General features: G+C 42.7%; 1 long non-coding RNA gene and 1 pseudogene across 4 annotated transcripts in view; one reads left to right on the top strand and one right to left on the bottom strand.

Moving 5' to 3' along the window:
* The window catches only part of LOC308476085, a 573,910-nt gene that overhangs the window by 75,653 nt on the left and 471,743 nt on the right, over nt 1-26,514 (top strand). The gene's annotated exons all lie outside the window — the stretch shown is intronic.
* Nucleotides 23,189-26,514, bottom strand: part of LOC308476371 — a 35,702-nt pseudogene continuing 32,376 nt past the window's right edge. The window contains exons 2-4 of the transcript in view: nt 25,283-26,464; nt 24,461-24,681; nt 23,189-24,416 (exon numbers count right to left, since the gene is read on the bottom strand). The product of the transcript in view is annotated as an uncharacterized misc_RNA (transcript). The remainder of the gene's footprint in view (nt 24,417-24,460; nt 24,682-25,282; nt 26,465-26,514) is intronic.

The raw sequence follows: 26,514 nt of genomic DNA, 5'->3' as shown, positions 1-26,514 counted from the left end.
TAGGGTTCTCAACCTTCATCACACACACACACACACACACACTCACACTCACTCACTCACTCACTCACACACTGCAACCTACCAGCAACTTGAACCTAACTCCAGAAAGCACACTCCTCCATCCTCTCCCAAGACAGATGGATGCCAACAACAGCTATGTGTGGTGTGTGTGTGTGTGTGTGTGTGTGTGTACATATTTTTGTGCAGAAGTACAGCGGCATTAAGAAATATGCTTCTATTCCAGGTGCTTAGCATGAGCCAATAGGTTTTCTTTTGAGCTTTGATCCAGCAGTTGCCGGGTAGTTTTGACGAACATCTACCAAGCATGTTTTTTCACTTCCAGTACTATCATTGCTAAAAATATGATCAGTTACCATCAGTTGGTAGTGTTCCAGTGTTCATAGCTATATTTGGAAGACTGCTTCCTTTCATCACTTCCCTACAGGTCTGTAATTTATTCTTCCCGTAAAAACCAATGTAAAACTTACAATACAGTATCTCTCAGTGCCACAGTCAGGTTGAGAGCTTAAAAGAATCCTAATGTAGCTGATAATATTTCAGAGCATACCACCACAAAGTTTTCAACAATCCTTTCATACTCTTTGTATATCTGTTACAGCAGCACAACTACGCTGGTCTCAAATATCCTCAACTTTGCTGCGAAGTGTTAATTTACCATGGCCTGCCTGTAAGCAGTTGGTGAGATAGTAATCTGTACACAGGAAACTGTTTTGACCACCTAGCTGACTATTGTCTCTTCTGAATGGCGCCAGCTCTTTGTTGTCTATTCTGAATAGCATTACAACTCTCCGTAATGTTTTGCCAAGTAGGGAGAATTTTACCACTTTCCTGTTCTTCCAGATTTCTCATTGAATACAGATCTATGGATGTGTTTTGAGCATCTAGCAAAACATTGTCTAGGGTCTCTGTAATGTTTTATCAAGTAGCAAGAATTTTACCACTTTCCTATACCCCAAGATGTCACACTGGATGCAGATTTGTACACGTGCAACACTGTAAGCACCTTGCAAACAGGCAGTTTACTAAATGGTTACATGAACATTGTGACTTCATAAATGTTCATGTGTATTCACTCATTCTTAGAATGTATTGGGTGAATACATGGTAATGCAATGCAGTGTGAACAAATGATGTTAAGTTAATTGCAACGACTTGGTAAGCTGGCACCTGCAAGAACTTGCCCAGCGATTAATAAAAATTTACCACACATATCCTTGCCAACCTACTGGAAATCCAGGAACACATGGAGTAGTAAAATTATCGTTGCGACTTGCCAAGAGGTTTGGATATGCAAGTGGTTACATTCACAACCTGATAAGTTGTTATGACATGGCGAATGTTTGACCGTTTTCACCCACGACAGAAAGAGTCCTGGATCCTTTCCACAGGTCAGGAACTGAAATATAATGAGCCATATTCTAATCCTGTGCAGTCATATTTTGGTGTCCTCCTCCTCTTGGCTAAGAACACAAATAAAAATGCAATGCTTTCCATTTTGTGTGTATCACTGAGTTTGTGTGTGAGGGCGTAGTCATCTTTTTATTCCTTTCAAGTGCTTTTAGGTGATATTCTAAATAATTTCTTATAATTTAAAACCCTTTTAAAGAATAGGCTTCTCTTTCAATAATTGACAGCCAAGACAATACTAGAAGGGTAGGTAAAGTGGAGAGAGGCGGAGGTGTAGATTGCTTTCTATAAAAGCCTTTAAATTATGTTGTCAAAAATTATAACAACACTTCCCCTTCCCCCAAGCCTTTATGGATCTGGCTCCTCTAGTCCTCAATTCCTGGCTTTTTGTTTGTGTGTGTGTTTTGCACAGCCAACCTAAAGGTTGATATCATTCCATAGACTGTAATTTATTACTACACTTCTAAACTGGCAGAAAATGGAGAATTTGGAAATACGATGTGGAAATACTTACCCAGTTTTTAAGTGGAGCTGTTGAAATGTTTAACCTTTCTTGTTCTAAAATGGACAACACATGATGGGATGTAGCAGGCTATTTCTTATGCAGGAAATGTTATTGACTTTGCATTCTGTCATGTGTACAGAGACAGGGAGCTGGAGTGCATGGTAACAGGGCTGAATAAATTCTGACACAATAAAGTATCTGCATGGTTGGCTGTCAGTATTCCACTATCAATATGGATTTGGTTGAGACAGGATGTCATTCAGTTTGATACATGTGCTATGGAATGGAAATTTGTTCTGGACAACTATAATATTTGATTCCAAATGTCAACTTTGGACCACCAGTTTAACTTCACATTCAACAGGTATTTTATATCTGATAGCCTGACATCACATACATGTACTTGCTTCACTTGAAAGACAGGGTGGGTGCAAAGAACTACATTATATTTTCTCACTGTGGGTACCTCAAAGGTTGTGCTTGGAATTTGTGGACAAGACAGTGATTTATTACAGTTGCTTCATCTCCCAAAAAATGTATTTTGGTGCGCTTTGCCAAAAAGGAAAGGCCAATGGATTCAAGTCAGTGAATACTCTAGTTTCAAAGACCATTGAGCCTTGTTTCTGCAGAAGCATCATTACATGATACCTGTGCTGATACGGGGCTGCTGGACATTTTGCTACAGCAACAGGCATGTATGCAGTACCTGTGTATTGTACAGCAGGATTCACATTGAAATAAATGGGCTCACCCCTACTCTACAGGCCTCACATGACACTAGCTTTCAGTTTGCAGGAACCCAGTGTTATTTGGAAGCTTAGCAAAGGTTCCTCAGTAAGGGCAGGCAATATCTGAAGAGCAAGGGCACATATAGTGCTGGTCTTTGACAGATGCTCCAGAGCCTTAGATTCTCTTCTCTCAGAAATCTGAAAAGCTTAAGCCTGTGACTCTGAAAGTAACCTATATTCAGGCAAAGGTTTTGTTGGTGAAATTGAGCAAGAGGTGCATTTAGTGGTGCGATTCTAAAAGTTACACTCCCTAAGCCTTCAAACACAGAATTATCTAAAACTAAAATAAATAAACAAGCATCTAATTATGAAGTCCTGGCTGATAAATGTAATTTTCAGGAGAGAGCAAAGTTAAAATAATATTGGGAGATGACTGCAAACAGGGATAGAAATTGCATTCTGACCCTTTCCTGCTTGTTATGTGCAGGTGGGTTTTTTAAATCTCCAAAATTAATCCCATTGAACTAAACTGTACTTAGAAGCAGTGCTTTTTTCTGGGGGGGGGGGGGACACAGGGGGACGAATACACCTAAACGTTTTGTGAATCTAGGTTTGGCCTCATAGAGAGGCAGCATTTCAATATGAGTAGGAAAATGAGAGTACCCCTAAACATTTTTTTTTAAAGAAAGCACTGCTTAGAAGCAACCCAGTGCACCTCTTTGAAGAGTTCAGGGTAGTAAATTTTAGCTCAAAGGTTTTGATTATTTTGTCAATAGGTGTTGGATGGTGGTAATGGATTATAGCTGAAGTGCTTTCCAGATAGGAACTCTAGTGCTGTTAATGTTCTGTGGTTATCATATGCATAGCATGACTGAAAGAGTTCATCGTCACAGTTACCTGGTATATATTATAAAGTGTTGTCAAACAGATGAGCTGTCACCTTATTTAAAATCAGCATCTCATGTTTAGCTTTGTGGGACAATGGGGTTTTAATGATTTAAGCACTTAGACTAGAATGTGGGTTTTGGTCGATGAGTGTGGGGCTGCTCTAATGCTGTGAGAAAGGCTGTAGTTATTCTCTGAATAGCACTTATCCTGTACTAGTCATTAGGAGTGAGTGATTTTTTATATTTTTTTGCATTTTTTGCAATAGCATCATTTTTCTTTGCTATAAATTGTGTTTCTGATTCATGCACTGGTGCCCCCCTCTCTCTCTCTCTCTCTCTCTCTCCATTCCCCACTTCCTGTTTTCAGAGTATTTTTTAAATGAAGCAATTGTAAGTTATTTTCCTGTCACTAGAGATGGAGAAATGTGAGTCGACTCTTACCCATTAACTCTAAAATATTAAAGCAAGTCAACCATGGTACTGTACTACATTTTAAAATAGTATGATAGGTCTCTGAGATGTAACCAGCAGGGTGTGCTGTTTTCCCATCTCAACTTTCTCACTTATTGTTATTATTGATTAAATCCACTGGGGTTTATGGGGTGTTAGGGGAGGGGTCATACCTCTGGTGGGGGGACATGTCATACTCCTTCTGGGTAGTTTGTCCACCTTTGGTTCCACCCAGCACTTAGCTGTCACTTGTGGTTCCTAGAGGCTGTCCCCAGGAAACAGTTTCAACTGACTGGCTAAGCCAGGTGAGGGTAGCTGATGGGTCTCAATCCCTTGGTGAGACAAGGACTTTCCCCTACATGCAAAGACAGGCTCTGGCGGATTGAGCCAATGAGACCAAAAGTTAATAACTGTTAATAAGGCTTGACATGATAAAGACTTCATGAATAAACCTGAGGAAAAATCTGTACCTGATACCTCTTGGGACATTTTGGGAAGAAGAAAAGGCTAAGGAGTAAACCCTACACAAATTCAGAGTGGAGTCCCTAAGAAAGTTGGATGTAGTCTTGAACGTCTTCTTCCAGCAACTCCTGCAGCGAAGCTGGTGCCAAATGTATTGCTCTGCTATCCTTTGGACCACATCAGTGCGGACCAGAGCAGGGTGTTGTCTGGGCAGCCCAGGACCTCCATACACCATGCCCGGCTGGTGCCCCAGGGAAGTCACAGTCACTTTGGTGCTACTAACAGGGGCAGAGGAAGGGGGTGCGGTGAGGGCGGACTGCCCCGGGTGTCTTCACTGAGGCGGGTGATATTTGGCGTGCTGTCCACCCACAGCTCCCAAGCCTATCCCGAGCTGTTGGGGGAAGGGGGGGGGAGATATGCTGCTTTGCCAGCAGCATTCCCCCCTTCCCCCTTCGTTTTGACACCTCGGGGGAGGCTTGGGAGTCGTGGGCGGGAGGTGCACCGATGGTCCGGCATTGGCGGCTAACTCCGCCCCCAGCTGTAGGGCACGTGCGCCACTCCGTGCACCCAAGCGGCTACCCCGTGCCTGGGAGGGCACCCTCCATGCCCCGCCCCCCTCGGGAGCGCACCTGTCCTGAGCAGCATGGGCATATTCTCCACCGCTGGCTACTAACACAGTTTGACTTCACCCTCAGAGGCACACTCCATTGTCTCTTGAGACAGACGGATACCAACAACAACAACATATACCACTTAATGCAAAATTAGGCTCCTCAATGGCTTACAAGTATAAAAACAGATGATGGTGATGGTGGTGGTGATGATGATGATAATTTATTATTTATACCCCGTCCATCTGGCTGGGTTTCCCCAGCCACTCTGGGCAGCTTCCAACAAAAGATTAAAATACAATAATTCATCAAATATTAAAAACTTCCCTAAACAGGGTTGACTTCAGATGTCTTCTGAAAGTCAGATAGTTGTTTTTTCCTTTGACATCTGGAGGGAGGCACTAATGAGAAGGCCCTCTGCCTGGTTCCCTGTAACTTCGCTTCTCGCAGTGAGGGAACTGCCAGAAGGCCCTTGGCACTGGACCTCAGTGTCCGGGTTGGACGATGGGGGTGGAGATGCTCCTTCAGGTATACTGAACCGAGGCCATTTAGGGCTTTAAAGGTCAGCACCAACACTTTGAATTGTGTTCGGAAACGTACTGGGAGCCAATGTAGGTCTTTCAAGACCGGTGCTATGTGGTCTCGGCGGCTGTACCCAGTCAATGATACAAACATTTAAACACTGAATGCTCACTTCCATCCTCTACTAAGCAGGAATAGACCCAATAGTTTACTCAAGAGTGACCTTTAAAAATCATGTGAACAATTCTGAGTTGCCAGCTCCAGGTATTCAGCAATGAATGCATGAAGGGGACATGCTTATTAGCCTCTATCCCTGGCTGCCACGGTGGACATTGGCCACCCCAGAGGCTGCATGATTAGTGTTGTTCTGAAGGGACCCCTACAAGTGTACTTTGCATAGCTCCCTCCACAGATATGAGATCCCTGATCAATCATAACCCTGGTAACAACATCACAGTTTCATAATTTTCTTGTAAACAGGGTGGGTATGCACCTCCAATTTCAACTGTGGCAAAGTAGCTTCAAAATGTTGATACCCCAATAGTGAGAGAGTTTCCTGTCCTACCTACTAGTCAATGAGTGGGTGAAGCCCTATACTATAAGCCCTACACCATCCCAGATCGCTGACCATGCTGGCTGGGGCTGATGGGAGTTCGAGTTCAACAACATATGGAGGGCTGCATGTTAGCCACCCTGAGCCAAATGATAGGATTCACCGTGCAAAATAGAAGTAAGTTTTAAAATTAAGATTGTGGGAAGTTGAGGCCTAATTCTTAAGCATTTTACCTCAAGTTGTCACTTTCAATGGAGACATTGCCATCTCCAGACTACAAATGATGTGTAAACAGCTGCACTTGATGACACAAAAGAGGGAGTCATTTCTTAGTGCAGTGGTTGTTTGTCTAATGGAAATTTTTCAAAATAAATGAGTATCGGGCCGTCGGTGTCATTTAGAGGAGCAAGTGCCCTATCAGAAATCGGGCTAAAGCCCATTACTTCAGGGAGGCAATTTTGTTAGAAGTGATTTGTTATTTTAAAGTCTTGGCAAACAACCACCCTTAAAAATGGTTCATTTGGAGACATGGCCATAATTTTAGTCAGGGAGATTTGCTGCAAGCTTATTTTGTTTTATTTTACAGAAAGGCCTGGGATTTGGCAGTAGTGGCAAAATAAAATAAAATAAAATCTATAAAAAAATCATTTGTCAGGCTCAGGTAGAAACCGAGTGATGTCCTTGAGACTAGACTGCATCACATCTCACAAACCATCCCCAAATGAGGCAGACAGGTTGCAGCTTAAATACACAACGTTTGCAAGAAACGACCTCAGGCAAAATTCCTTGGTGACTAATATATGAGAAATATGAGAACATTTCCTGATAACAGACCCTTAAATTTAAACAGATAGATATTGTTTATATTGTGCAATTCTTAGCTTCCGCATATGCTCAATTATTGTAGCTTTATTAATTGCACACAGTCATTTCTGAAGGAGCACCCTATATTGCAGGGTAGATGGTCAATAGGTGGCAGCAAGTCATTTATTCTGGCTGTTGTGTCTCTTGGACACTGAGCTGTCTCGAAGCTTCAATCCTCATTTTAAAAGCTGTACCAGACATATAAACCAGACATGACAATAATTCATGTGTTTTCTCAAGTAAATCAGTGCAGCTAGTATATCAACCTGATGCAACGGCTTGGTTAATTTTTACAGTATGATTTACAAACCAATTAAGGCAGTATACTGGCACTGGGAGGCCCCTTCTAGTAATGCTGAAGTAAATTAGCATGAACTACAAACCTTTCAAGCTGGCCTAGACATACAGAAGTAAATGATATATGACTTCCTGAGAACTAAAAATATTTAACAAAGGGATTACAGGGTCAGTTGGGCATTTGTAACGTGGAATGTAAGCTTCAGTTGCATGATACACTAGCATAGACTCCATGTGTCTATTTAGGTGAACACACTAACCTGAGACTTTGGTCACCCCTCTGCCACTGACAGCCAAATACTGTGTCTGTTAAGGGTGTGGCCCTTATCAGATGTCATTTTGGAACTTGAGTGAACATGAAATGCTGCACATTAATCCCAAAGGGTTTTTTTGCAACGTGAATTTTCCCTTGGCTCCAAGCTATATATCCCCATGTATCCTGGGAAAGTAAAAAGTTCTAAAACCCAAACCAAGGATGTAATGTCAGAAGAAGTCTTCTTTCTGAGTTCAGTTTTTGTTTAAAAAATGGTATGGGACTTTTTTTTTTTATTCCAATACATTAACACTGAGAGAAAAAAGCACTCCAGAGGCAAAAATCAATAGATTTCTTAGGTTGGGTTTTTTTTGTTTCATCCTCTTTTCGGTTTTCAAACACAACACTTAAATCTGGGCACTTAAATCTGCACTGCTTGTTGAGCTTCTGCTGGAAAAATCTTACCCCAACACATTAAGATTGGCTGGGACAAAAAGGGAATAATAAATTGTAGATCTATCTGTGTAAAATCTGCAATGAAAAGTGCACTTGAGATTTAATTTCAGCCTCCAGGCTTTAGTGTAGCATCATTAGACACTTTCAAAAGCACCTTTCCCCATGCAATAATATAGTTAGCCTGCATTCTGAACCAATGAACTGATCCTATGTGCTACGTCTAGCAGTAGATCCTGCTTTGCAACAGGAAGAATAGCATTGATGGCTGTGCTTTTTGCCAAAACTACAGCAGGGACTTGGAAATCTGTTGGTTCTAGCGTGGTAGTAGGGGAAGAGATGGGGGCTTCACCTTTACATGACATCTAGTGGGTTTGTATTAACAGAAATACAGGAAATTGCCTTAATCTGGTTCAGACTGTTTATCTAGTCCAGGAATTGTCTATTGACTCTGACTAGCAGGATCTCAGATGGGCACTGGCTCTAGGTAGTCAGGCAGAGGTCTTTTTCATCACCTTTCAACTTTCACATAGCCCAATGGCATTCAACCGTACAGTGGTACATTGGGTTACAGACACTTCAGGTTACGCGTTTTCAGGTTGCGGACCGCGGGAAACCCGGAAGTACTGGAAAGGGTTACTTCCGGGTTTCGCTTCTTGCACATGTGCAGAAGCACCAAATTGCGTCATGCGCATGCACAGACGCGGCGCAGCAGGTTACAAACGCTGTGGGTTGCGGACATGTCTCCGTCATGGGTTACGTCCACAACCCGAGGTTCCACTGTATAAAGAATCTTATTGTTTTGATGCTTGTGAGTGTGATGGTCATTGTATTGAATGCCTGGCACCTTCTTCACAGCATTCAGCAGGCTCTTGATGTATCTAACTGCTGTTCTCGCTTGCTTAACCTGTATTCTAATCATGTCCTCTGTTTGCTAAATCACATTTCTTCCAACTCTGTTTTTAATCCATGAAGACTTAGCTATAAAAGCCAGACTCTTTCCTTCTCATAGAGTCATAGAAGATTAGCGATGAGTGAATCTGTCAGTTTGGGTTTTTCTCATTTTCTTATTTTTCCAGCCTTAAATTCACTTCTCCACATTTCCACATCAATCTGCATTTTTGTTTTTAAATGTCCTCATGAAAATTTATCAGCATTTTAGTGCAAATTTCTCCCAGTATACACAATTTTGTATGCAATTTGGCTTAACAGACACATTTTTGTAAAGCAATCCCTCCCAAATCCGATACATTTTCTAATGTTATTTTCAAAAATGTAAGCATTTTAATGCACACTTTACGTATATATGTTCACATTACCTGGCTGCAGCACTGCATTGCAAAATTCAGAGAAATGTGACTTTCAAGGGATAGCTGTGTTTTGGTCTGCATATTATTTTCGGACATGTGAATTAGGAAGTTACAAACAGAGCTGAATTTCTCATGCAGTGAGAAATGTACAGCCATGAGATACCAGCCCTAGCAAGGGAGAGATGATTGTGGGCCTGACCTTGAAGCCTATGGCTAGAGATAAACAGGTTCTCAGAATGTTTCATGGTTGGCAGTTTACTTCCTCTGCCTCACAGAGTTTGGGAAGAACAAGCTAGGAGAACTGATAATGCTTTTGATAGGTGTTATTATCCCTCTTTATATAGCACACATGGATGTGTATTGTAGTTTAGAATTGTACTTTGCAGCACAAAGCCATTTCTCTATATCTAATACATGTGAGCATTGATTAGCTTCACTAATATATGCATACACTGCTTTTTTCTGGGGGGATGCAGGGGTACGCATACCCCATAACATTTTGTGAATCTTTGTACATTTGTCTATTTACTGTATTTATTTTCCCTGATTTGAACTATAAGATTGTGATTTTATTGAGTCAAAATGAGAGTACCCTTAAACATTTTTAAAGAAAAAAAGCACTATATGCATAGCTATGCACACTTTACCCTGGTATGTGCATTTTTGTGCACATTACTTAGCTCAAGAACGCTGTTGCAAAATTAGAAGAAATGTGAATTTCGGAGGGCTACTTTTCAGTTCGCATATTGTTTTGGGAAGCGTGAATTAGGTTCACCTTTAAATTCTGTGTGGACTGAATTTCTCCCCCATCATTAGCTTAGGGCTTTATATACTAATAATAGTAACGTCTTCAATTTGGGCCACCTAACTAATATGTTCTCCAAATCCATGGGAGATACCCATCTAAGTTATAGAGTAGACCCAGGGCTAGCGTTGGATATCAGCCCATTTTACAGAAGTAGAAAATTTAGTCTAAAAGTTGAAAGAAGATGAGAGAGATACCTAGTAAATTCACATTAAGCATGGGAGTCAAGTTTGTATGTTTCATTACATATTTTTAGAATCCCTGTTAGCTCATGGCTATCTTGTTCAGTTCAGTGCAGATTATGCTCTTTATTCTGTTTGTCTTTTTCACAGAATCGTAGAATTGTAGAGTTGGAAGGGACCCCAAGGCTCATTTAGTCCAACCCCCTGCAGTGTGGCCATTGCTTGCTTCTTTCTAGATCTCTGGCACAAAGAAGGGCAATTGCTGGATAGGATGGATGGGATGGGGTGGAACTAGGTTTTGCTTACAAAAAGGATATGAATGGCCCTCTGATACCAATCTTGATTGCAATGAGAGAAAGAAACTTGTCTTTAAATCTCCGCTATTGAATAAATGGTTCTTAAGAGTATTATACTTTAACTGGATTGTGCCAGTGATTCTGCAGTAAAGCCAGACTGTTGGTTTAATTTTTGTAATTTATCTTTTGAAATAACAGCATGCTTCTGACAAGACCTGCTCCTCCGGCTCTTTTAAGAGTTCAGGATGCTTTTCTTTTTTCTGCAAAGGCTGATTAAAAATATAATAATACAAGTGCCGTTTAGGTGCCGGATTTGCAGTTGCTTTAGTATATGCCCTGCAAACACACATATCAACAGGGGATAGTAGTTCAAGGAGAAAATACGTTAGCACTGCGAAGTTCAATTACTCCTAAAAATATCAATAATATAGCTGGAAGAAAGAAGAAACAACAGGCCACTTCCCTATATTGGCTGAATTCTGCAGATGTCCATAGAGGCCAGCTTCCAGCAGTAAGAAAGCAATAACTATAAATGGGGCTCAGTGGAAAGACATAGCAATACAGCTCTCTGTTTGAAATTTTACCAAAGCTCTTGTCACCACACTCTGCAAAACTAAATTCCACTGTGTTTGCAGTCTATTTTCTTTTAGCCTGTTGTTGTTATCCTTGGTGGGTACCAGGGGGTGGTTGATGATCTAAGGGTCTCTCTCATGGTAAGGATGCCTGTCTCTTGCATCACTTTCTTTTGATAGAAAACAGTTGCTTTTTGGCCTTCAGCTGTTGAAGTGCATTCAAAGGCTGTGGCATGTGCAGAGGTCCCAGCTGATTCTCTCAAAGAAAGCCTAGCTGTTGGAGGGAGTGAAGTAATTGTATTTTGTAAACAATTGCCAGAACACTTCTGTGTTCCTTTTAATTTGCAATTAGGGTTGTGTTCTTTAATTTAAAAAGCTGCATTTGGGGCTACAGGAATGTGCATTCCCCTCCTTTCCTCTTAAGGCATAAGCCACCTGTGGTGGTTGATTGCTGCCTAGGGTGTGAGGCATAGTTTTGGATTTGAGAGTCACAGGGAAGACAGTTAAGAAACTGGGGAGTTACACTCAAGGGCTGTAAGAATATTCACTTCGCAGGGGACAGCGTTCAGAAATGAGCGCGTTTCCATAGTGTCCTTCAAACTTTCTCTAGTGGAACTTTTTACTTTTTAGTGATGTTATAGTTGAAAGAGAAAAAGTTCTAAAATGTAACAAGCAATTGGATCATTTTGTTTTGTAGATGATAATAAACAATACTCTTTTTATTGCATGCCATTGGGTGTCATGAACTGGCAGGACAACGGGAAGGAGGAAGAGGATCCTGGCAAGGGGTGTAGCCACAACTGGTACACACTGAGACAAACTAAGGATGGAGAAGATGATGTTAGGGGCATAGAAAGTACTCATGGGGCAACAGAGGATGGTGAGGGGATGCGAGTCAGTGCACAGGAAGCAGAGGAATAGCACCCATCACTGGAGCCAGTTTCCATGAACACAGTGGGCTCTGAGGCTCAAGGACCAATGGGAGGTACACTCTAGGAGGCTGAGGCAGGCAAGGGCAAATAGCCCAGTTCATTAGCTGGCCAGGTGGGGCCCATTAGCTGTGGGAGGAGGTGTGTGATTCCTCAGCTGGATTAGGCTCAGGTGAGGGTCACATGTCTCATCAAGCCCAGATGTTGTAATCAGACTCAAGGTATAAAAGGGAAGCAGAGCTGAAGTGCTGTGTCTATTCAGCTTCTCATGTTCATGGGCCATGCCTGAGTAGCCTAGGAGCTTCATGGGACACTGCTTTTTGGGGACTGAACTCCAGGTTCCCTGACCCTGGATCGGCTGCAGCAGTGGGAACCTGGCCTGACTTTTTTTGGACTTTGCTTGCTGGATTGAACCTTGACTGCATTCCTGACTGTTGGATTTTGGACTTGGCTTGCTTTATTTAACCTGGACTGTGTTTCCTGATGTGTTGGACTGCTGAACTACTTGCTAGCCCTTGGGACTGAATACACCAGGTACGCTGGGCTTCAGGACATTGGGAAAGATAGTGCTGGTCTCTGCATCCTGGCACGACTAGCCAAGTTATAAGTAACCACAGCCAGGTCAGCCCTCATGGATGCACAAAGGGGAGACAAGGATGCTGCCACCATTCAGGCCTAGATTTGAAGGTTAGTCAAAGCAATTTGAAAGGTTTCTTATATTCAATGAAGTAGATACTTGCATACCACTCTTTACTTAGCGGTTACCTGGAAATCTATGGGGCTTAGTCCCGAGGAAGTACGTCCATGACTCCAGGCTTAAGTGACCTAGATTATTTTCAATCCATGGGGATGAAAGCTCAAAGAGAGAAGGGTGCTATGCCGATACTCATGGCAAAAGGATACCTGAAAGGTATGTCTTAGAGTCAAAACTCCACACTGCATATTGTAGCATTTAGTGTTTGTTACAGTACAGTGTTCAGTCCAGTTTTCATTGCCAAAGTATACAAGGGAGAGTTAACTAACTTCCTAAGATTATCCTGCTGGCTGCCCAGTATTTTTGTCAAATGCACAGCCAAAGGAATGGTAGACTATTATAACAAATATCACATAACTGTAAAGCACAGCTGCCAGTTCAGTCTGGGAACTTTGGGACACATTGTCACAGCTGGAACAGGAAATTTGGCTGCCCGAGGAAGGAAGATGGCACTCCTGTTAATCTATGTACAGTAGTGGATTAGACAGGTAGCTGAAACTCATTTTAACACTTGTGATGTCTAATGGGTATTGTCGCACTTTTCAAAGATTTCCTTAGCTCAAAGTAGTTTTGTCCACTGATAGAAGTGAATGGTGTCACTTTCTTATTTCTATCTATGGAAAACTGGCTATGAGTGTTCAGTTAGTTAAATTGGTATCAGCTAATGTCAACAGTGATCAAGCATAGTATTCCTGAGATAATCATCTGTGGCCCTTCTTTGTATGCCTCCTCCATGAGAGGGTGGCAACATGAGAACGGGCCTTTTCTGAAGTGGCTGCCCATTTGTAGAATGCCCTATCCAGGGAGGTTCAGCTGGCATCTTCATTATACACCTTCAGGCGCCAGGTGAAAGCGTTCCTCTTGAACCAGGTCTTTTGCTGATAAACATATTATACCCACCCTTTTCTGTAAATATTTTTATTGAAACTGTTCAACTTGGAATACAATAAAATCCAAACTAATCTAAGGAAAAAGAGCAAAGAAGTACCAAAATAGAAAAGCAAGAAAGAAAAAAAGAAAAGAAAAGATTACAAAAGCCCTCTATCACAATTATATCATATCCCTTTATCCATACACAGAAAGGTAGACCCTCCTAGTTCTCACCTGGGAGCTTCTGTTTCTTTCTCCAGCCTCCCACCCTGGGAGATCCTTTCTGTCCTGCCTCCCACGCAGGGCTCCTCATCTTCCACATAGCCTTTTAAATGTGTTGGGTGGTGGTGGGGAATTCTTGGTTTATTTTTGTTATTTTTATTATGTATTTTGAGTTTTTTATATTGTATTGTTGTGAAATGCTCTGAGATCTACGGATGAAGGGTGGTATACAAATTTAACAAACAGACAATACATTGAAAGTAATATACACACATCCCCCAAAGCATTTAGTGTTATAAATAGGTGGGATTGCCTTTCTCCACCTTACAACCACACAATGCTGCCCATTACAGCTGGACTTGTAGGCAAAAGTCCGGGTCTCCAGTGAGCTATACCCTCAGGCTCTGGAATGCCAACCATCTTGCTTGCTTCAGTACCTACTGTGAACTGTGACAAAATTCTGATAGGGAAAATTTGTCCAAACACAGTGAAGTATCCTGAAGAAGCCATGCCAGGGAAGAGGCAGAACTTTTTCCCAATCACAACTGGGGAGTGAAGAGCTCTGCCTCCTCTCCCGACATGCTGCTTTTCTAGTGAGAATTGGGGTGCCCCATGTAATTAATTTAGGAGAAACGAAATGTGTAGTTGTGTCCTATATATTAAGTGCACATTTAATCTTCTCCTCAAAGGCAGCTGTCTGCTCACTGTGGAAGAGAGATGGTTTGATAGATGAGCTTTTGACCCAATTCAGCAAGGGCAGCAAGTTTTTCCTAAAAGCTTCTTGGTAGTTAAGTTATGGTAAAGGGATTATGAAGAAATGGTAGATGACATGGCTGTAAAGCTCCTGGTGTGGTGAGATTTTTTGAAAGAGCAAATGGCTGTTCTCTGCAGCTGAACATTTTCAGATTTGGAATAACATCTAGTGAATGGCCTTCTTCATTTTCTTCCTAAATAAGTCCATGCCCTAAATAACTTACCATGCCCACATGCTGGACGCAATACTTAATTGTGGCCCACAAATCCAAAGCATGTAGTCCATGCAATCTCTACCCCTCTTAAAATGTTTGCCTGTACATATTGGAGAAAATTGCTCTAAAATGTTGAATTTTCATGAGGGCTTTTTTGTTTCGTTTTAAGATTGCAAACTGATGTGGAATTATGGAGAACCAAATTTAAGACTGAAAAAGAAGAAAGTGAGAAAAACAAAAATTGACAGATTTGCCCGACCCTATTTGTGGGTAGGGTCAGAGAGTAGATACATTCAAGTTGCAGGGAAGCAGGGGGATCCCGTGCTATCACAATGCGTAAACATTACACATTTTGAAAATACATGTGCAACGAAGTTTGGTTTAATGGAAGTACATGTTGAATAGCCTATGCTTGGAGTATGTGAGATGTAGACTGGTATTGGTAGGGGTAGTATATTAACAGAGCAATCCTATACGTATCTATTCATAATTAAATCCATTGAGTTCCATAGGATTTAGTCTCAGGTAAGTGGAGATAGCATTGCAACATAACTGTACAATCCTATACTTGTCTATTCAGAAGTAAGTCTTATCATTTTCTATGAAGGTTACTCCTGGGTAGGTGAGCATAGTATCAAAGTATGATTTTCATTATTTTAAAAGGCAATGGATCCAGAACTGGATTTTTACTGTATCCTGCATGAACTCTTATAGCTGTTATTTTGCTCCTGCTAAAGACTTTAGCTAGGGGCCTGAATAAAACAACAGTGCAGAGACTCAAAGTATACAAGACAGGCAAGAAAAGTTAAAACTTCTGCGTTATAAGGCAGGGATAGTCACTTGCCTGTCATTTTTTCTTGGGGAAGGGGGTTGAATTACCCATAGCATTGCTGAAAAAAGATTAATAGACGTCGCCACTGCTGAGTTTTCTTTATTTTAGTTCAGAACAGCACGTCCTTGTGTACTCCCAGTGCTTCGAACATTCCAATGAAAGGAGCAGCATGACTTATGATTTAAGCTGGGTGGCCATATTAGTGCTGCTTTGATGACTCTGCTTCATACAGTCAGGTGCGCAGTGGAGGTTAAGTTGCTTTAGGCTGTGCTTAGCCTAGCTCAACTTTGAATTGTGACTGTGCTGCTGACTTGCTTTTATTCCCTTTGCAGCTCAAGAGATGTGCAAAGATAAAAGGATTCTCGATTACATACAGAGGATGAAGCATTTCTCTGGGTGGATTGTGGAAAAATATCCAAGTAAAGTTAGTCATAAATCCCATGCAGTCCGTTTTAGGATGCCAGCTGAAATTCTCCCATTTGCCTCTGAGTGACCTACTTTGCAACATCCATGGGCACAACTTCCTTTTGCTGCACATGGGAATATAGTAACTTGATGGATATAATCAATGGCAGGATGCTGGGTCACTGTGAATGCATTTCCACTGGATCTCAGGAATGCATGTATCAAACCGAGATTGCTTAGAGCAGTAGCCTTTGGCATTATCTAGCTAAGGTCCCCAGCCTCTAATACAGAATCCACTTTTTTTTTTACATTATGTTCATTTCCTTCCTTCTAGTAAAAATAAATCTTGGTGCTGACAGTGTGACCCACCTTAGTTTGTACACAATGCTGAGTCAGACCAATGGCCCACTTAGTATAGTATCCTGTTCCAACAGTGGCCAACCAGATGCCTGTGGGAAGGAAGTCCACAAGCAGGATAGAAGCACAACAGCATTTTCCCTACTTGTGATTCCCAGCAACAGCTGTACAAGGCCACATTACCTCAAACACTATTGAACTCAGTTGTGACCTGTTGCATGTCTGTGGCATAGTGTTTAGATTAAAAAGTGTGAAAGGGCTGTACATTTTGCAGCATAGGTGCTTTTCATTAGTCTGTGTGACCACTCATCAGAAACAGGTTGCATAACACACTGACGGCCATCTTATTGGGACTGGGGAAAAATATGTATTAAGGTTGTTTTTTTGGAAAGAATATAAGCAAGACCTGGATACATACACGTGTGTGTATTTTAAATATTACCGGCCTCATTTGTAAATTCATAATCCACCATGTTAGAAATCAAGTTCTGGTATAGAAATTGTAACTTACGAAGATAATACATAGGGAAGGATTTGCTTGATTATAGCTGATAAGGCAGATTTCAGCTAACCACTGGAATGTAATGATTATCAAGGGAGGTTAAGGGATCTCTACTTCTACAAGTTTTCCTTGCAGTCTGTGTGAACACCCATCACCAGAGTGCTTGGAGTAGATGGCATAACCCAGCAGCCAAGGCAAGTCTGTCAGCCGTGTATGGCGACCCCACGGATGGTTTGTGCTGCCTTACTGGGACTGCAAAAATAAGGTAGCACCTGGCAGGCCACAGTATCTTGGGAAACAAGTATTTTTATGTATTTACTTACATTTGCATCCTTCTTTTCTTCCATCATGGAACCCTAGGCAGTGTATATGTGGTTTCTAGATCATAACCCAACTTGGCACTGTCCAGACCCAGGAAAAGTGCAAATTATTTTGCCTGGTTTATAGAATCATAGAATCATATAATTGTAGAGTTGGAAGGGAGCCAATGGTCTTCTGGTTCAACTGAAGTGTAGGAACCTCGACTAAAGCATCCATACAGACGGCCACCCAACATCTGCTTTAAAAGCTCCAAAGAAGAAGAGTCCACCACCACCTGAGGGAGTCCATTCCACTGTTGAAGAGCTCTTACCATCAGAAAGTTCTTCAAGATGTTTAGTTGGAATCTCCTTTCTTATAACTTGGAATCCACTGATTTGGGTCCTACCCTCCAGAGCAGGAGAAGACAAGCTTGTTCCATCTTCCATGTGACAGCCCTTTAGAAATTTGAAGATGACTATTGTATCTCTTCTCAGTCTCCTCTTTTCCATGCTAAACATACCCAACTCACCTCAGCTATTCCTCATATGGCTTGGTTTCCAGACCCTTTATCTTGGTCACCCTCCTTTGCACATCAGCTTGTCAATACCCTTATTAAATTGTGGCACCCAGAACTAGACACAGTATTCCAGGTGTGGCCTGGCTAAGGCAGAATAGAGCAATACTATTACTTCCTTTGATCGGGACACTATACTTCTGTTGATGCAGCCTGGAATAGCATTAATGTTTAGAAATAGCTTATGCTGAAGCTGAGCTTCATTACTCTCTGCTCTCCTTCCATGCTTACTGGACCATAGTTTTTTCTATGAAGTCAAATTTTACATTCATTCACTTTTTTAAAACCCTCATCACAGAAATAGCTATGCACCATGAAGCCAAGCATGTTTTTCTTTGATGGAAATCCCACTGATTTCAGTGAGACATCCCCATAAGTGTGCACAGAATTGCAGCCTTAACGTGTGTGTGTGTGTGTGTGTGTGTGTGTGTGCGCGCACACACACACACACACACCCACCCCTACCTTAAAACCAAGCTGAAACATTCTCTGTTTGCACAGTGCTTCTGCTGAATGTGTAGGTGGCAGCAGTGGAGTAGATGTGAATAATTGATTTTACAGCTTGTTCCCTAGAGTCTGTCATTTCCATCAGTCAGCAGGTGAGTGAGTGTTTGCTGCTTCAAACTGGGTCCAGCTCAGAGTTTGTGACATCTGCTCACAATAGGGATTGTTGTAGTCTTACTCTGGTAATTACTGAAATGGGTACATGGAGTTTTGGCCATGTGGTTCTCCTGCATCCATCATATTTGGTGCAGATCCAGTTCTGTGTTGTGTCTTTAACTGGATTACTATGCTGAAGCCCCCTCCCCACACCTTCTATTTGTACAGTAAAACTGAAAGTCATAAGTGTCATCGGCATTACAAGCATCTTTGCTGAATTGCTCCATTTCCATTATTGGAGTGAGGGGATAATGTGCATTTCCCCCCAATTGCTTTTCCATTATGAAAGTTGATATAGGGGAGCTGATTTGGGTGGGCATATGTGTGACATCAGTTTCATAGACAGAGCCCAGCATAGAAAAGCGCAGCAGGGACAACTTGTATTAACACAGAGCAGGCATGTGGCATCGACTTATGGAAAATGATTTAGAGTGGGTGCGATAAAGTATGGCTTGTTTGAATGAGGTGATATAGATAAGAGTGTTGCATATGTTCACGGGGGGTAGCCAAAGCCATGCACAAACAGTCAATATGCACGGGGATGAATTGGGTTCATGCACTCACTCTACCATCTGAACAATGCTTACAAGTGTACAAGCTGTAAGTGCACAGGACACAGGTGCTGTATGCCCAGCCATGGATCTTGCTTTTTGCATTTCCCCCCAATCACATTTACAGTGTGTAGACACTGTTCTGATGGAACAATGAATGAGTGTAGGTCAGGGGAAAGGGGCATTTGCTGTATGTGCAGCTGTCATTTGAAAAGTGCTAAGGCAGCTGCGGAGATGGTCAGTTAGGTATCATACCCCTGGCAGTCCTAACAGATGATGATGATAATAATAATAATAATAATAATAATAATAATAATAATAATAATGGAACTGTAACTGGCCCCCTGGAAACCACTGCACTTTGAATCCCCAGCAACATGTTCCTACTGGATCCTCACAGCTCTGAGGATGAGAAAGTGGTTGTGCTGCAGAAAAATACAGAAAGATACAAAAGCTCCCCCTTTCACCTCTCCCTGCCCCCAGACAACTATAGCCATATTTGCCAACTTCAAACATCACCAGTGGGGTGATGCCATGCCAGGTATTCAATCCAAGGCTGACTTTTTGCTAACAATGTAGCAAACTTTTGGCATTCTTGGGTTCCAGATTGTTGGCCCAGTTCAGCTAGTGCTAAATCCCGAACAGTTCAGCATCATTACAGCCAATTTTGCATTCGGTATGCATATGCACAGCCCCAGCTGCTATGCTAGGTAGGGGGGATATGCATGTAGCACCTGTTTGAGCACCCAGTTCTTCATCCAGCTATGGATAGATGTGCGGAGCCTTGTTTCTGAACAGTCATAGCTCAGACCTGTTGCTCAAAGGGGAACACTGTGTTTACTCAGGGTTTAGTCCTCCATCTTTTCTCACTTCCAAATAGCTCAATTAGCACAATTGCTGATTGATTTTCAGGGTTGGGAGCTGAGTTGGGTGGGCAAAATTTGGACTGGGGCCTTTAAGCAGTTTGTGCATATCAGAACCTTCGCATACTCTTCTCCCCCCCCAAAAAAAAACCAAACTTGAAAATATATGATTCTAATTTTAAAATGCACACTACGCAAAACAAATATTAATTCTCTGCAATATGCAGCTACACTTTCTTGTCTTTTTATGAAGTGTGAAATCTATTATAGTTATAATATGGTTTGGACTGAAGTTTTTCTTAATTATTGGCTTGGTAAATGAACACTTTCAATTTGCAAGCTCACAAATTATGCCATCGTTGGCTTCAATCCAGCAAACCGACTATATACATTCAGGTTTACATAGGTGAGTAGTTCCACTTAAAGTGTTGAGGTTACTGGTCAGTATAAAATTAAATTTGTTAATGAGCTTTCAATAGAGACATTGCATTTTAATGAACTGCCTTTCATGGGAAAATAATTAAAACATTATCATTATTGCTTGTTTTCAGAAGAATGAAACTTGCTAGATTGCAAAGTTCATCAACAATTCTGTTTGCTATATTTTTTAACATATAACTTTGTTAGCCGCAGTTTGAGAAGAGCTGGGAGTTAAGAGTTAAGGCACATGTACCGTAATCTAGGACAGCCCTTAAGTTGACCCAGAAGCTTCAGCTACAGCAAAATGTGAAGACTTGACCGCTCACTGGGGCAGGATATCTTCATGATATTATGCTGCTGCTGAAACAGAAGCTGGACCATACTGAGTCAGAGCATTGGTCCATGTATTTCAGTACTGCCAACATATATTGGCAGCGACCATAGGAGCCAACTTCTAGGGGCAGACGTCCCTCAGGGCCCCCAAAAGTTGATGGGCATTGCCATTCAAATGGCGTGCAAGCGCTGTGTCTTGTGATAATGTGGGGTGGGGCATACCTGGGCCCTCCAATATTTTATTCAAATTGGCACCCCTGACTCCAGATATTATTTCAAGGGGTGGTGAGGGTAAGATCCTTGATTTTAGGAGTTTTTCCTTTGCTGATTTATCTATCTATTCAACTGCTAGTCAGTTCACTGTTAGGCATATCATTTGCTTTTTTGCCCCTAACACTTTCTCAGCTATCTCTTGAGCTTTATTTCTTCCTGCCAGAACTACAACTTCAGACGGGATTTCATAATTGGAAGGGGGTATATAGGTACATCAAGCTGTTACAGCCCCTAATCAGATAGAAGTTCAGCTACTTCATTACAGCAACATCTCTCTGATTCTTGCCTATGTGTTTGAAGGTCAGCCTTGTCCCTATAAGCAAATGGGAACCTACTGATAAATATTTTAAGGCATTAGTAAGCATTGCAGGTTGTGGCCGTTTAGTGTGTGCTGTTTAGATTTTCTAATCGCAAGCAAGAAGTTTCTCTCTCGGATTCCATCCAGTTGTGGTCTGCCATGCACTTTGATATTTTAGAATGCTGATCAGAGAACACCATATGGCTTTTCGTCATTAGTCACATCAGTCTGCAAATAGACTTTGCTGTATTTCTGTGGGTTCAGTTAGAATTTTCATAGAATTGTAGAGTTGGAAGGGACCTCTGAGGGTCAACTAGTCCAACCCCCTTTAATGCAGGAATCTCAGCTAAAGCATCCATGACAGATGGCCATTCAACTTCAGCTTAAAAACTTCCAATGAAGGAAAGTCTACCAGCTTCCAAGGGAGACCGTTTCATTGTTGAACAGCTCTTACTGTTAGAAAGTTCTTCCTGGTGTTTCGTCAGAATCTCCCAGACCCATTGGTTTGGGTCCTACCCTCTGGAATAGGAGAAAACAAACCTGTTCCATCTTCTATTATTGCGTGGTTAGAAATCACAGTAATCTTTAATACTGGGTTCAGGGTGGGATGGGGGATATTTAATTTGGGAACAGTGAGTGGGAAAGGGAGGTGCAACTATTCCCACGCCAGCCACAGTTATGATGAAAATCCACCCCACTACTCTTGAGGCAGTGCGGATAAGAGCATTATCCCAAAGGCTAATGGTTGTATGGGGGATAATGTATATTGAGATCACCTTTGTAGAGGGAACTGCTTCTAGTGCATCATGGTCTCAATGAAATTTGCCCCCCCCCCACCTAGTATTATTATTTCTTCAAAAAGAATTATAGTTGTAACCACACAATTAGGGTAAGACCTAGATTGGACCAGTGTGCTAATTCTCTCATCCAGATTAAAAATATAAATAAGTCACATGCACTCTTAAGGCACAGATTACCAATTCTGAAGCTGATCATCTTACGTAAAGTGATAACTCTCTTAATTACTTTGGTCTCAGTAAGGTACCCTACCAAAGTGGGGTTTTTTTTTTGTTTTTTTTTTGCTGATCTGTTTCCTTGGTTGTGTTTCAGTAGAAAACCCTTAAAGCTGACATGCAACCAATTAGTAAGATAAAATATAAGAGCAAACATAAAAGTTTAGCAGTGAGGTCCATAAAACCAATAAAATCCAGCAGAGCTACCACATAAAAGGATACATGAGAGAACAGAGTAGAGGCTGACAATATGACATTTGCAAGTTGATCAGGAAGTTAAATGTTTTTCAGGAGTTAAATGTGTTAGGGCACTAGGCAAGGCAGGAAAATGTTTTCTGCATGCAGGTAGTTCTGTTCTTTTGCTGTTGCCACTACAAGTGTAATAGGTAAACGTGTCAACTTTTCTGCCCCTATCCCCAATTAATACTATGGCTGCCTTTATCCTGTAAGTACTTTCAGTCACCTAGAACACTATCCTTGATTTGTGTATGATCTAAATTTAAGCTTAAATAAAAAAAAATAAAAAACCCAAATTTCCTTTTAATGAACCACCGAAGAATAAATGTTAACTATGTAGGTAGACAGTGCAGTTACAAATATTAACAGCACTAATTAGGATGGCCCCACTGCTTTTGCAAAGTTAAAATGTACAGCTGAGATAAAATTAGTATAAATTAAATAGGACTGAACTAATCAGAGGGCAACATACAGTACTTAACAATAAGAAAATGCCCTTTCTAAACCCTAAGTTTAAACCATTTTTAAAAATATAAATCCAAATAAGATACTTTCCCACTCCATCTGTCCTTGAATATTTTCACACAGCTGGGTTGTTTTTTGTTTGTTTGTTTGTTTGTTTTATTTTAATTACACTTTATTATTATTATTATTATTTTCAAGATCCAGTTTTGCCAAGGTTCAAAACTGGAGATGAGCTATGGCAATAGGTTAAGTTTGGTTTCCACAGAGAGGAGCTGTTCAAGGTGATACCCACCGCTACTCCCAACAGCAGCTGGGTCAAAAGCATGTAGGGTACAGGTGTGTTCGGCAGTGGTGAATTAAACAGTCAGGACTTTGAAGCTAGACAAAGTCCTAAATTGACATTTTCTACCGAGAGAGAGAGAGAGAGAGAGAGAGAGAGAGAGAGAGAGAGAGAGCGCCACCCCTCTTCCTGCCAGCAGCCTCAAAAACCACAAGATAAGGCCACCTCAGCCCAAATGAGCAATCTGGGGAGGCCCACAGGAAACCCCCAGCTCCATCCATCTCAGCCCCAGGTCAGCAATCACTCTTGAGAGAAGAAAGTATTGCCATGGCATTTGCCAGGCCGTTCATCCCAGCAGGTACAGGTCATCGTCTTTGTCGTCGTCGTCATCATCATCAAAGAGTGGGGTGGGGGGAGGCCGATCCTTAAAGCTCACCTCTTCCTCGTCTTCGTCTTCTGCCAACAGAGTTCCCAATGCAGATGGCTTGAGAGTGGCAACTTTGAAGAAACCACCCTTGTCCTCAAGAAGACTGGAATCCGCTTACATAGGGCTGGACGCTGGTCTTGGCTGTGAGGCTCCAGCCAAGTCCTGCTGCTTGTCGGCTAGAGCAGCTTCAGAGGTGAGGCCTGCGGTGTGCTGACTTGCCCCACTCTCCTCCTTGCTCTCTGGACCCGTTGTGGGCCCCTCCATTGCAGGTGCCGTCTCATCCGCCGCTGGATTTGGAGGTGCCAGAATGGCGGTGTCTATTGTGTCCATTTCACCCTGAGTGCTTGGCTTCTCCTTCTCAATACTGGCGGAGAGCCTGAGAGGCGGCCTTGCATTTTGAGCAGAGGCTGCAGGAGTCTGTTCACCCTGTTCTTCCGAAGAATGAGCCTCAGGAGCTGCAAAAAGCAGTCTGTCTTTGAGAGCCGTGAATGGAGGACTGCTTGAGCTTTCCTTCAGATTAGCCAAAGGAGCGGGGGATGCCACTGGTGCTGGTTTTCGGAGAGAGTTGCTGTGGGGATGCCCATAAAGGGGTGCGGCACTTGGCTGCTTCCTTTCCGCAGGTCCTTCCTCCTTGGTGCTGCTCCTCCTCCTTTGCTCCCCCTGACTCTCCAGCAGCTGCAGAGTTGTTGTCTTATCCAGATTCTCCTTTGAACAAGGAGATCAGCCAGCTCTTCTTTCACGGCTGCCACCTTCTCATCCAACTGCTTCCCGATCAGCTCCTCCTCCTGGTATCTACTTTTAATGTCATCAGACGACTTCTGAAGTTCCACCAGCTGTGCATGCAGTCGGTTGACCAGGGCGCTGTGCCCCTCTGACTCAGTTAGGGCTTGATTCACTTGGGAGTGGAGATCCATCTCCTGCTTCTGATGATGGAGGTGCTCCAGCTGGAGCTGGGTGATCTGCAACTTGGCTTCAGAAGAAGAAGAAGAAGAAGAAGAAGAAGAAGAAGAAGAAGAAGAAGAGTTTGGATTTGATATCCCGCCTTTCACTCCCTTTAAGGAGTCTCAAAGCGGCTAACATTCTCCTTTCCCTTCCTCCCCCACAACAAACACTCTGTGAGGTGAGTGGGGCTGAGAGACTTCAAAGAAGTGTGACTGGCCCAAGGTCACCCAGCAGCTGCATGTGGAGGATCAGAGACGCGAACCCGATTCCCCAGATTACGAGACTACCGCTCTTAACCACTACACCACACTGACTCTGCGATCTCCTGGCTGATCCTGACCTTATCCAGATTCTCAATTTGAACATGGTGATAAGCCAGCTCTACGTCCAGGCCTGCCACCTTCTCCTCCAACTGCATCCCGATTAGGTTCACCTCCTGGTATCTGCTTTTCAAGTCAGACAACTTCTCAAGTTCTGCCAGCTGTGCATGCAGTAGGTTGACCAGGGCACTGTGCCCCTCCAACTCTGTCAGGGCTTCATTCAGTTGGGAGTGGAAATCCATCCCCTGCTTCTGAAGACAGATCAACCTCTGCTGGATCTGGGAGATTCGGACCATGGTTTCCGCTAGCTCCTTGCTGACCCTGACCTTCTCCTGTTCAGCATGTAGGACCCTTGCCTGGGTGTGCTCCATGGTCCTCTGCAGTGAGCTGTTGCTCTGCTCAAATAACAGGTTGCTCTGCTCCACATAGTCTGGCTTTGGAGCCATGCTGGCTCTGTAGTGGGGCTTTCTGATTGTGGCGCTGGTGAAGGTGTGAGGGAGTACCTGGGGCCCAGGCTCTGTCCGGTGGAGCCAGCGTCCTTTGCAAACCACACCCATTTGACTTCCACCTCAAAGGCCAGGGTTGAGTCCGGAGGAATGCCTTCAGCTTCTCCCAAAGGCCAGTAAGCCAATGCTGGTGGGATAAGGAGGAACTGCCTGCCTCCTCTCTTCATGCCAATCATTGCATCTTCCCAGTCCTTGATGACTTTGCCAGAGCCTAGCTTCAGACGCAGCAACTGTTCTTTATTTACATTCTGCCCAAGACTACCGTTCCGGAACAGCCAGCCTGTAAAAGTGATCTCCAGGACATCTCCAGTCGCCACACCTTGGCCGTCTCCGAGAACAAGATCCTGGTAAAACACTGAGTCAGGAGAAGCACTGCTGTTATACTTGGCAATGCACAGCTGCTTGCTGAAGTCCACAGCCACCATTTCTGATTCAAACATGATGGACCATTTCTGCCACTGATCATCATAAAATGTGCAGTAGTTGTTGGGCTGCACCGTGAATACAAACTATGCATCAATCTTGGCAGTCGCAATCTGCTGCAGCTGGCTGATATAAAGAAGCAGCCTGTACTTTTTGCTTGCATTGCTGCCCACTACAGCTGCCCTATACTTGCCATGTTTCACATATCTCCCATTTGTTAATAAATATGCATGAACAACTGTAGTGAAGAAGACTGACTGCACTGCTGCAGTGGGCGCAGGAGCAGCTGTAGCTGCAGGAGGATGCTTCTGGGTAGACAGACCTGCAGCGGTAGCTGGTTGACAAATTTTGGCCCACTTGGGTGGCCTGTATTGGAAGAGCACATTTGCAGATTCTGTAGTTGTCTGATCCTGTCCAAAGAGAGAGGCCAGCTTGGTCCCTCCTGTCGGAAGCTGGAAGGCCTTGTCTTCTTCATCCATGTCCCCCAACATCCTGACAGCCCCTCGCTCCCCATGCCCCTCGGCTAAGCCCCACACAGCTGGGTTGTTGACAGCATCAGATGCTGAAAAACAAAGTCAAGTCCAAAAGAATTAGTGGATCTCATGTTCCCAA

This window comes from Podarcis pityusensis, assembly GCF_964106645.2.
Source record: "Podarcis pityusensis genome assembly, chromosome: 4".
In the NCBI taxonomy this organism is placed as follows: Eukaryota; Metazoa; Chordata; class Lepidosauria; order Squamata; family Lacertidae; genus Podarcis; species Podarcis pityusensis.
This window is presented reverse-complemented; position numbering and strand designations above follow the sequence as displayed.